We start from the raw sequence: 12,688 nt of genomic DNA, 5'->3' as shown, positions 1-12,688 counted from the left end.
TGTGAATTGTCCATTCATCTCATACGAATAAACCTTTCTTTTGATTCAGCATTTTGGAAACCTTGTTTTTGTCTATTTTGTGAATGCACATTTTGGAGCTCATTGAGACCAATGACATAAAAGTGAATATCTGAGGTAAAAACTAGAAGGAAGGTATCTGAGAAGCAGCTTTGTGATGTGTGCATTTCATTTCCAAGAGTTACACCTTTCTTTTTCATTCAGCAGTTTGGAAACAATGTTTTTGTATATTCTTGAAATGGACAATTGAGAGTGCAATGAGGCCTGAGGTGACAAGGAAAATACCTTCTGAAAAAAAGGATATAGAAGGTTTCTGAGAAACTTCTTTTTGATGAGTGCATTCATCTTGCAGAGGTAAAACTTTTTTTTCATTCAGCAGATTGGAAACACCGTTTTTGAAGAATCTATGAAGGGATATATGGGAGAACATTGAGGCTTATGGTGAAAAAGAAAACATCTTCAGATAAAAATGAGAAAGAAGCTTTCTTAGAGATACCTTTGTGACGTGTGCATTCATCTCGTAAAGTTAAACCTGTCTTTTCATTCAGCAGTTTGGAATCACTGCTTTTGTAGAATCTGCAAAGGGATATTTGGGAGCACATTGAGGCCTATGGCAAAAAAAGTGAATACCCAGGGATATAAACTGGAAGGAAGCTATCTGAGAAACTGCTTTGTGACGTGTGCATTCATCTCACAGACTTAAACTGTTCCTTTGATTCAGCCATTTGGAAACTCTGTTTTTGTAGAATCTGTGAAGGGACATTTTGGAAAGCTTTGAAGCCTATGGTGAAAAAGAGAATATCTTTATCTAAAAACTAGAAAGACGCTTTCTGAGGAACTACATTGTGATGTGTGCATTCATCTCAGAGAGTTAATCCTTTCTTTTGATTCATCAGTATGGAGACATTGTTTTTGTCCATTCTACGAAAGGACATTTGGGGCCTCATTGAGGCCAGTGGTGAAAAAGGGAATATCCAGGACAAAAACTAGAAAGAAGCTATCTGACAAACTGCATTATTATGTGTGCATTCATAACAGAGTCAAAACTTTCCTTTGAGTAGGCCATTTGGAAACATCGTTTTTGTACATTCTGCGAATGGATATTTGGGAGTGCATTAAGGCCAATGGCGAAAAAGGGAATATACCAGGATAAAAACTAGAAGGAAGCTATCTGAGAAACCGCTTTACAATGTGTACATTCAAGTCACTGAGTTAAACATTTGTTTTCATTCAGCAGTTTGGAAGCACTGTTTTTGTATAATTGCTGAAGGGACATTTGGGAGAGTATTGTGGCCTGTGGTGAAAAAGAAAATATCTTCAGATAAAAACTAGAAAGAAGCTTTCTGAGAAACTGCTTTGTGATGTCTGCATTCATCTCACAGAGTTAAACCTTCCTTTTAATTCAGCAGTTTGGAAACACAGTTTTTTTCCATTCTGCAAATGGATATTTCAGAGCTCATTGAGGACAATGGCAAAAAAGTGAATATACCAGGAGGAAAACTATAATGATGCTATCTGAGAAACCACTTTTTCATGTGTGCTTTCATCTGACAGACTTAAACCTTTCTTTGGATTCACCAGTTTTGAAACAAGTTTTTGTCCATTCTGTGAATGGGCATTTTGGAGCTCTTTGAGGCCAATGGTGAAAAAGAAAATAACTTCAGATAAAAACGAGAACGAAGCTTTCTGAGAAACTGATTTCTTATGTGTGCATTATTCTCACAGAATTAAACCTTTCCTTTGATTCAGCAGTTTTGAAACACTGTTTTTGTCCATTTGGTGAATGGACATTTGGGAGCCAATTGAAGCCAATGGCAAAGAAGTGAATATGCCAGGATAAAAACTGGAAGGAAGCTATCTGAGAAAACTTTTTATGATGTGTGCATTCATCTCACAGAGTTAAAACTTTCTTTTCATTCAGCAGTTTGGAAAAGCTCTTTTTCTAGAATCTGCCAATGGGTATTTGGGAGTACACCGAGGTCTATGGTGAAAAAGAAAATAGCTTCAGACAAAAACTAGAAAGAAGCTTTCTGAGAAACTGATTTGTGACGTCTTCATTCATCTCACAGAGTTAAACCTTCCTTTTGATTCAGCAGTTTGGAAACACCTTTTTTGTCCATTCTGTGAATGGATATTGGGGAGACCATTGAGGCCAATGGTGAAAAAGAGAATATCCAAGTATAAAAACTAGAAAGAAGCTATCTGAGAAACTGTTTGGTGATGTGTGCATTCATCTCACAGAGTTAAACTTTTCCTTTGATTCAACAATTTTGAAAAACTGTTTTTGTCCATTCTGTGAGTGAATATTTGGGAGCTCATTGACACCAAAGGCAAAACAGTGAATGTCCCTAAATAAAAATTAGAAGGAAGCTGTCTGAAAAACAGGTTTGTGATGACTGCATTCATCTCACAGATTCAAACTTTTGCTTTGATTGAGTATTTTTGAAATACTGTTTTTGTCTATTCTGTGAATGGACATTTGGGAGCTTCTTAAGGCCAATGGCAAAAAAGTGAATATCCCAATGTATAAACTAGAAGGAAGCTGTCTGAGAAACTGCTTTCTGATGTGCACATGCATCCTGCCAAGTTAAACTTTTCTTTGATTCAGCAGTTAGGAAACACTGCTTTTGTCCTTTCTGTGAATGGACATTTGTGTGCTCATTAGGCCAATGGTGAAAAAGCTAATATCCCAGGATACAACTAGAAGGAAGCTAGCTGAGAAACTGCTTTATGATGTGTGCATGCATCTCACACAGTTAAATGTTGCATTTCATTCAGCAGTTTGGAAACACTGTTTTTGTAGAATCTGCAAAGGGATATTTGGGAGTGCTTTGAGAACTATGGTGAAAAAGAATATATGTTCAGAAAAAAGAAGGAAGAATATTTCTGAGAAATTGCTTTGTAATTTGTGCATTCAACTCCTAGAGCTAAACCTTTCTTTTGATTCAGCAGTTTGGAAACACTGTTTTTGTTGATTCATTGAATGGATATTTGGGAGCGCATGAAGGAAAGTGGTGAAAAAGATAATATCCAAGGACAAAAACTAGAAAGAAGCTATCTGAGAAACTGCTTTGTGATGTGAGCATTTATCTTGCAGAGTTAAAAGTTTCTTTTCATTGAGCAGTTTGGAAAAACTTTTTGTAGAATCTACAAAGGGATATTTGGGAGCACATTGAGGCATATGGTGAATAAGAAATTATCTTCAGATAAAAACTAGAAAGAAGCTTCGTGGGAAACTACTTTGTGATGTGTGCATTCATCTCACTGACCTAAACATTCCTTTTCATTAGGCAGTTTGGAAAAACTGTTTTTGTAGAATCTGCAAAGTGGTATTTGGGAGCTCATTTAGGCCTATGGTGAAAAATAAAATGTCTTCACATAAAAAGTAGAAAGAAGTTTTCTGAGAAACTTATCTGTGATTTGTCCATTAATCTCACGTAGTTAAACCTTTATTTTTATTCAGCAGTTTGGGAAACTATTATTGCCCATTCTGTGAATGGACATTTGGGAGCTTATTGAGGCCAATGGGAAAAAAGAGAATATCCCAGAATAAAAACTAGAAGGATACTATCTGAGAAACTGCTTTGTGACATATGCATTCATCCCACAGAGATAAAACTTTCTTATCATCCAGCAGTTTGGAAACGTTGTTTTTTAAGAATCTGTTAAGGGATATTTGGGAGTGCATTGAGTCCTAAGCTGAAAAAGAGAGAAAAACTAGAAAGAAGCTTTCAGAGAAAGTGATTTGTGATGTGTGCATTTGTCTCACAGGGATAAACCTTTCTTTTGATTCAGCAGTTTTGAAAACCTGTTTTTGTCCTTTCTGTAAGTGGACATTTTGGAGCTCTTTGAGGCCAAGGATGAAAATGTGAAAGTCCCAGGATAAAAACTAGAATGAAGCTATGTGAGAAACTGCTTTGTGATGTGTGCATTCAACACACAGAATTATACCTTCTTTTTATTCAGCAGTTAAGAACCACTGTTTTTGTAGAATCTGTGAAGGGATTTTGGGATCTTATTGAGGCCTATGGTGAAAAAGAAAATATCTTCAGATAAAAGCAAGAAAGAAGCTTTCTGAGAAACTGCTTTGTGATGTGTGCATTCATCTCACAGAGTTAAAACATTCTTTTCATTCAGCAGTTTGGAAACACTGTTTTTGTTTATTCTGTGAATGGACATTTGGAAGTTCATTGAGGCCAATGTTGAAAAAGCAAACATCCCGGGATAAAAACTAGAAGGAATCTATCCAAGAAACCACTTGCAATGTGTGCATTCATCTCACAAATTTAAACCTTACTTTTGATTCAGCAGTTTGGAAACAGTGTTTTTATCCATTCTGCAAATGACCATTTAGGAGCTCCCTGAGGCCAATGGAGAAAAAGGAATATCCCAGGATAAAAATAAAAAGAAAGCTATCTCAGAAACCCCTTTGTGATGTGTGCATTCATCTCAGAGAATTAAACCTTTCTTTTCATTCAGCAGCTTGGAAACACTGCTTTTCTATAATCTGTGAAGGACTATTTGGGTGCACATTGAGGCTTATTGTGGAAAAGAAAACATCTTCAGATAAAAACTAGAAAGAATATTTCAGAGAAACTCCTTTGTGATGTGTGCATTCATCTCACAGAGCTAAACGTTTCCTTTCATTCAGCAGTTTGGAAACACTGTTTTTGTAGAATCTGCGAAGAGATATTTGGGAGCACTTTGAGACCTATGATGAAAAAGAAAATACCTTCAGATAAAAACTAGAAAGAAGCTTTCTGATAAACTGCTTTATGATTCGTGATTTATCTCACAGATGTAAACATTTCTTTTAATTCAGCAGTTTGGAAACACTGTATCTCACAGAGATAAATTTCCATTCCGCAAGTGGACATTTTGGAGAACATTGATGCCAATGGTGAAACAGGAATATCTCAATATAAAAACTGGAAGGAAGCTATTTGAGAAACCACTTTGTGTGTGTGGATTCTTCTCACAGATTTCAACCTTTCTTTTTATTCAGCAGTTTGCAAACACTGTTTTTGTCCATTCTGAGGAAGGACATTTGAGAGCTCATTGGGGTCAATGGCGAAATAGCAAATATTCCAGGATAAAAACTGGAAGGAAGTTAGCTGACAAACCAATTCATGTTGTATGCATTCATCTTGGAGTGTTAAGCCATTCTTTTCATTTAGCATTTTGGAAACACTGTGTTTGTAGAATCTACAAATGGATATTTGGGAGCACCTCAAGGCCTATGGTGAAAAAGAAAATATCTTCAGATAAAAACTAGAATGAAGCTTTCTGACAAACTGTTTTGTGATTTGTGCATTCATCCCACAGTCTTAAAACGTTCTTTTGATTCAGTAGTTTGGAAAAACTGTTTTTATCCATTCTGCAAATGGATATTTTGGTGCCCATTGAGGCCAATGGTGAAAAAGTGAATATCGCAGGATAAGAACTAGAAGGAAGCTATCAGAGAAACCCCTTTATGATGTGTGCATTTATTTCACAGAGATACACTTTTCTTTTCATCCAGCTGTTTAGAAACACTGTTTTTGTAGAATCTGAGAAAGTATATTTGGGGGTGCAGTGAGGCCTATCGTGAAAAAGAAAATATCTTCAGATAACATCTAGAAAGAAGTTTTTGGAGAAACTGCTTTGTGATGTCTACATTCATCTCATAGAGTTAAACGTTTATTTTGATTCAGTGGTTTGGAAACACTGTTTTGGTCCATTCTACGAATGGACATTTGGAAGCTCATTAAAGTCAATTGTGAAAAAACTAATATCTCAGGATAAAAACTACACTGAAGCTATCTGCGAAATGGCTTTGTGAAGTGTGCATTCATCTCACAGAGGTAGACATTTGTTTTCATTCAGCAGTTTGTAAACACTGTTTATGTAGAATCTGAAAAGGCATATTTGGGAGTGCACTGAGGCCCATGGTGAAAAACAAAATATCATCAAATAAAAACTAGAAAGATGCTTTTTGAAAAACTGCTTTGTGATGGATTCATTCATCTCACAAGGTTGAACGTTTCTTTGATTAAGCAGTTTGGAAAAACTGTTTGTCTCCATTCAGAAAATGGACATTTGGGAGCTCATTAAGGAAAATGGCAAAAAAGTGAATAACCCAGGATAAAAACTAGAAGGAAGCTGTCTGAGAAACTGGTTTGTGATGTGTGCATTCATCTCACAGATTTAAACTTTTCTTTACATTCAGCAGTTTGGAAACACTGTTTTTGTAGAATCTGAGAAGGGATCTTTGGGAGTGCATTGAGGCCCATGGTGAAAAACAAAATAATCATCAAATAAAAACTAGAAAGAAACTTGCTGAGTAACTGCTTTGCGATGTGTGCATTCATCTCACAGAGGTAAACTTTACTTTTGATTCAGCAGTTTGGAAACACATTGTCCATTCTGCGAATGGACATTTGGGAGCTCATTGATGTCAACAGCAAAACAGCGTATATTCCAGGATAAACCCTAGAAGGAAGCTATCTCAGAAACTGCTTATTTGCATTCATCTCACAGACATAAACATTTCTTTTCATTCAGCAGTTTGGAAAATCTTTTTTTTTCTCCATTCTGTGAATGGATATTTGTGAGCTCATTGAGGCCAGCAGTGAAAAAGTGAATATCCCAGGATAAAAACTAGAAGGAAGCTATATGACAAACAGTTTGGTGATGTCTGCAGTCATCTCACAGAGGTAAACCTTTCTTTCCATTCAACAGTTTGGAAACACTATTTTTGTAGAATCTGCACAGGGATATTTGGAGTGAATTGAGGCCTATGGTGAAAAAGAAAATATTTTCACTTAAAAACTAGAAAGAAGAAGCTTTCTGAGAATCTGCTTTGAGGTGTGTGAGTTCATTTCACAGAGTTAAACCTTTCTCTTGATTCAGCAGTTTGGAAAACCTTTTTTTGCCCATTCCTAAAATGGACATTTTGGAGCTCATTGAGGCCAAAGGTAAAAAAAGTGAATATCCCAGGATAAGAACTGGAAGGAAGCTATCTGATAAACCACTTTGTGATGTGTTCATTCATCTCTCAGTTAAACATTTCTTTTCATTCAGCATTTTGGAAACACTGTTTTTGTCCTTACTGTGAATGGACATTGGGGAGCAAATTGAGGCCAATAGCAAAAAAGTGAATGTCCCAGGATAAAAACTAGAATGAAGCTATCTGAGAAACTGATTTGTGATATGTGCATTCAACTGTCAGAGTTAAAGCTTCTTATTCATTCAGCAGTTAGGAAACACTTTTTTGTAAAATCTGCGAAGGGATATCTGGGAGCTTATTGAGGCCTATGGTGAAAAAGAAATTATCTTCAGATAAAAATTAGAAAGAAACTTTCTGAGAAACGGCTTTGTAACATGTGCATTCATCTCAAAAAGTTAAAACTTTATTTTGATTCAGTAGTTTGCATACTCTGTTTTTGTACATTTTCCAAATGGAGATTTGGGAGCTCATTGAGGCCAATGGCAAAAAAGCGATAATCCCAGGATAAAACCTAGAAGGAAGATACTGGAGAAACCTCTTTATGATGTGTGCATTCACCTGGCAGATTTAAACCTTTCTTTACATTTGGCAGTTAGGAAACAGTTTTTGTCCATTCTGTGAATGGACATTTGGGGGCTCATTGAGGCCAATGGCAAAAAAGCGTATATCCCAGGATAAAAACTGGAAGGAAGCTATCTGAGAAACCACTTTGTTATGTGTTCATTCATCTCACAGAGTTTAACCTTCCTTTTATTCAGCAGTTTGGAAACACTGTTTTGTAGGATCAGCAACTAGATATTTGGGAGCTCATTGAGGACAATGATGAAAAAGAAAATAACTTCAGATTAAAATTAGAAAGAAGCATTCTGAGAAACTGCTTTGTGAGCTGTGCATTCATCTCACATACCTAAACCTTCCTTTTCATTCATCAGTTTGGAAACACTGTTTTTGTAGAATCTGCATGGGGCATTTGGGAGCACATTGAGGTCTATGGTGAAAAGGAAAATATCTTCACATAAAATCTAGAAAGAAATTTTCTGAGAAACTGCGTTGTGATTTGTCCATTAATCTGACACAGTTAAATTTTCTTTTTATTCAGCAGTGTGGGAACACTTTTTGTCTGATATGTGAATAGACATTTCGGAGCTCATTTTGTCAAATTTCAAAAAAGAGAATATCCCAGTATAAAAATTAGAAGGAAGCTATCTGAGAAACTGCTTTATGATGTGTGCATTCATCTTGCAGAGTTAAACCTTTCTTTTCATTCAGCAATTTTGAAATGCATTTTTGTAGGATCTTGGAAGAGATATTTTACAGTGGATTGAGGCCAATGTTGATAAAGTAAATATTTTCAGATAAAAACTAGAAAGAAGCTATCTGGGAAACTGCTTGTTGATGAGGGCATTTATTTCACAGAGCTAAAACTTTTTTTATTCAGCAGTTTGGAAAGACTCTTTTTGTAAAACCTGTGAAGGCACATTAGGAAACATGCTGAGGCCTATCATGAAATAGAAAATATCTTCAGTTAAAAACTAGAGGGAAATTTTCTGAGATACTGTTTTGTGATGTGTGTATTCACCTCACAGAGTTAAAACATTCTTTTGTTTAAGCAGTGTGGAAACTATTTTTGTCCATTCTGCGAATGGATGATTAGGAGCTCATTGAGGCCAATGGTGGAAAAGTGAATATCCCATGATAAAAACTAGAAGGAAGCTATCTGAGAAACCGATGTGTGAAGTGTGCATTCATCTCACAGAGTTAAACCTTTCTTTTCATTCAGTAGTTTTGAAACACTGCTTTTGTAGAATGTGCAAAGGGATATTTGGGGGTCCACTGAGTCCTGTGGTGAAAAAGAAAATATCTTCAGATAAAAAATAGAAAGAAGCTTTCTGAGAAATACTTGGTGATCTTGGAATTCAGCTCAGAGAGGAAAATCTTTCCTTTGATTCAGCAGTTTGGAAACACTGCTTTTGTCCATTCTGTGAATGGACATTTTGTAGCTCTTTGAGGCCAAAAGTGAAAAATGGAATATTCCAGGTTTAAAACTTGAAGGAAGCTATCTGAGAATCCGTTTTGTGATGTGTGCATTAATCTCACAGGGTTAAACCTTTCCTTTCATTCAGCATTTTGGAAATACTGTTTTGTCCGTTCTGCAAACGGACATCTGGGAGCTCGTTGGACCAATGGCAAAAAAGCGAATATCTCAGGACAAAAACAAGAAGGAAGCTATCTGAGAAACTTCTTCATGATGTGTGCATTCATCTCGCAGAGTTGAATGTTTCTTTGTATTCAGCAGTTTGGAAAAACTGTTTTTGTAGAATTTGTGAAGGGATATTTGGGACTGCCTTGAGGCCTATGGAGAAAAAGAAAATATCTTCAGATAAAAACTAGAAAGAATCTTTATGAGAAACACATTTGTGATGTGTGCATCCATCTCATAGATTTAAACATTGTTTTGATTCAGCAGTATGGAAATACTGTTTTTGACCATTTTGTGAAAGGACATTTGGGAGCTCATTGTGGCCAATGGGCTTTCTGAAAAAGGTAATATCCCGTTATAAAAACTAGAAGGAAACTGAGAAACTGCTTTGTGATGTGTCCATTCATCTTGTAGAGTTAAACCTTTCTTTACATTCAGCAATTTGGAAACACAGTTTTTGTAGAACCTGGAAAGGGACATCTGGGCATGCATTGAGGCCTGTCATGAAAAAGAAAATATCTTCAAGTAAAAACTACAAGAAAACTTTCTGAGATACTGCTTTGGGTTGCATGCATTTATCCAACAGAGGTAAATCATTCTTTTGATTCAGCAGTTTCGAAGCAGTCTTTTTGCCCATTGTTTGAATGGACAGTTTGGAGCTCATTGAGGCCAATAGCAAAAAAGCAAATATGCCAGGGGAAAAACTAGAAGGAAGCTATCTGAGAAACTGCTTTGTTATGTGTGTATTCATGTCACAAGGTTAAACCTTTCTTTTCATTCAGCAGTTTGGAGACACTGTTTTTCTATAATATGTGAAGGAATATTTGGGAGCACATTGAGGTCTATGGTGAAAAAGAAAATATCTTCAGATAAAAAATAGAATGAAGGTTTCTGAGAAACTACTTTGTGATGTATGCATTCTTGTCACAGAGTTAAACCTTTCTTTTGATTCAGCAGTTCGCAAACACTGTTTTTGTCCGTTCTGACAAAGGACATTTGGGAGCCCATTGAGGCCAAAGGTGAAAAAGTGAATATCCCAGGATAAAAACTAGAGGAAGGTATCTGAGAAACTGCTTGGTGATAGAGGCATGCACTTCACAGAGTTAAATCTTTCTTTTCATTCAGCATTTTGGAGACAGTGTTTTTGTCCCTTCTGCAAATCGACAGTTGGGACGTCAATGAGCCCAAAAGCGAAAAAGCAAATATTCCAGGATAAACACCATGACGAAGCTATCTGAGAAACTGCTTTGTGATGTGTGCATTCATCTGGCAGAGTAAAAACTTTCTTTTCATTCAGCAGTTTGGAAACACTGTTTTTGTCCATTCTGCAAATGGACATTTGGGAGCTCATAATGACCAATAGCAAAAAAGCAAATATCCCAGGATAAAAACTAGAAGGAAGCTATACGGGAAACCACTTTGTGATGTGTACATTCATGTGTCATAGATAAACCTTTCTTTTGACTCTGCAGTTTACATACACTGTTTTTGTCCTTCCTGTGGATGGACATTTTGGAGCTCATTGTGGCCAATTTCAATAAAGCAAATATCCCAGGATAAAAACTACAAAGAAGCTATCTGAGAAACCATTTTGTGATGTCTGCATTCAATTTGCAGAGTTAAACCTTCATTTTCATTCAGCAGTTAGGAAACACCGTTTTTGTACAATCTGCAAAGCGATATTTGGGAACTTATTGAGACCTATGGTGAAAAAGAAAATATCTTCAGGTAAAAACTAGAAAGAAATTTCCTGAGAAACTGATTTGTGATATGTGCATTCATCTCACAGACTTAAAATTTTCTTTTGATTCAACAGATTGGAAATGCTGTTTTTGTCCATTTGGAGAATGGATATTTTGATGCTCATTGAGGCCAATAGCAAAAAATTGAATATTCCAGAATAAAAACTAGTAGGAAGCTCTCTGTGCAACTGCTTTGTGATATGTGCATTCATCTCACAGAGTTAAACGTGACTTTGCATTCAGCAGGTTGGAAACACTCTTTTTGTAGATCTGCAAAGGGATATTTCAGAGCACACTGAGGCCTATGTTGAAAAATAAAATATCTTTAGATAAAAACTAGAAAGAAGCTATCTGAGAAACTGCTTTCTGATGTGTACATTCATCTCACTGAGTTAAAGCTTTCTTATGATTCAGCAGTTTGGAAACACTCTTTTTGTACATTCTGCAAATGGACATTTGGGAGCTAATTGAGACCAATGGCAAAAAAGTGAATATCTCAGGATAAAAACTAGAGGGAAGCTGTCTAAGAAACTGATTTGTGATATGGGCATTCATCTCACTGAGTTAAAACATTTCTTTGATTCAGCAGTTTGGAAACAGTATTTTTGTCCATTCTGCAAAAGGACTTTTGGGAGCTCACTGAGGCCAAAGGTGAAAAAGTGAATATCTCAAATGAAAACTAGAAGGAAGCTGTCTGAGAAGCCCCTTTTTGATGTGGGCATTCATTTCACAGAGTTAACACTTTCTTTTAATTCGGCAGTTTGGAATCACTGTTTTTGTGGATTCTACGAAGGGATATCTGGGAATGCTTCGAGTCCTATGGTGAAAAAAGAATATATCTTCATATAAAAACTAGAGAGAAGTTTTCTGAGAAACTGCTTTGTGATTTCTGCATTCATCTCACAGAGTTAAACATTCCTTTTCACTCAGCAGTGTGGGAACACTGTTTTTGTCCATTCTGCGAATGGACATTTTGGAGCTCTTTGAGGCCAATGGTGAAAAAGCAAATATCCCAGGATAAAAATTGAAGGAACCTATCTGAAAAATGGCTTTGTGATGTGTGCATTCATCTCGCAGATTTAAACCTTTCTTTTCATTCAGCAGTTAGGAAACATTGTTTTTGTAGAATCTGTGAAGGGTGAAAAAGAAAATATCTTCATCTAAAAACTGGAAAGAAGCTTTCTTAGAAAATACTTTGTGATGTATGCCTTCATCTCACAGAGTTAAACCTTTCTTTTGATTCAGCAGTTTATTGATGCCAATGTTGAAAAAGAGAATATCCCAGGATAAAAACTATAAGGAAGCTATGACATCCACCACTTTGTGATGTGTGCATACATCTCACAGATTTAAACCTTTCTTTTGATTCAGCAGTTTGGAAACACTGTCCTTGTCCTTTTTGTGAATGAACATTTGGGAGCTCTTTGAGGCCAAAGGCGAAAAAGCAAGTATCCCAGGAGAAAAACTAGAATGGAGCTATCTGAGGAACCACTTTGTGATATGTGCATTCACCTCACAGATTTAAACGTTTATTTTTATTCAGCAGTTAGGAAACACTGTTTTTGTAGAATCTGCAAAGGGATATTTTGTGTCTTATTGAGGCCAATGGTGAAAAAGAAAATACCTTCAGATAAAAATTAGAAGGAAACTTTCTGAGAAACTGCTTTGTGATGTGTGAATTCATCTCACAGAGTTAAACTTTGCTTTAGATTCAGCTGTTTGGAAACACAGTTTTTGTCC

The sequence above is a fragment of the Gorilla gorilla genome, chromosome 18, assembly GCF_029281585.2.
Source record: "Gorilla gorilla gorilla isolate KB3781 chromosome 18, NHGRI_mGorGor1-v2.1_pri, whole genome shotgun sequence".
Lineage (NCBI taxonomy): Eukaryota > Metazoa > Chordata > Mammalia > Primates > Hominidae > Gorilla > Gorilla gorilla.
This window is presented reverse-complemented; position numbering follows the sequence as displayed.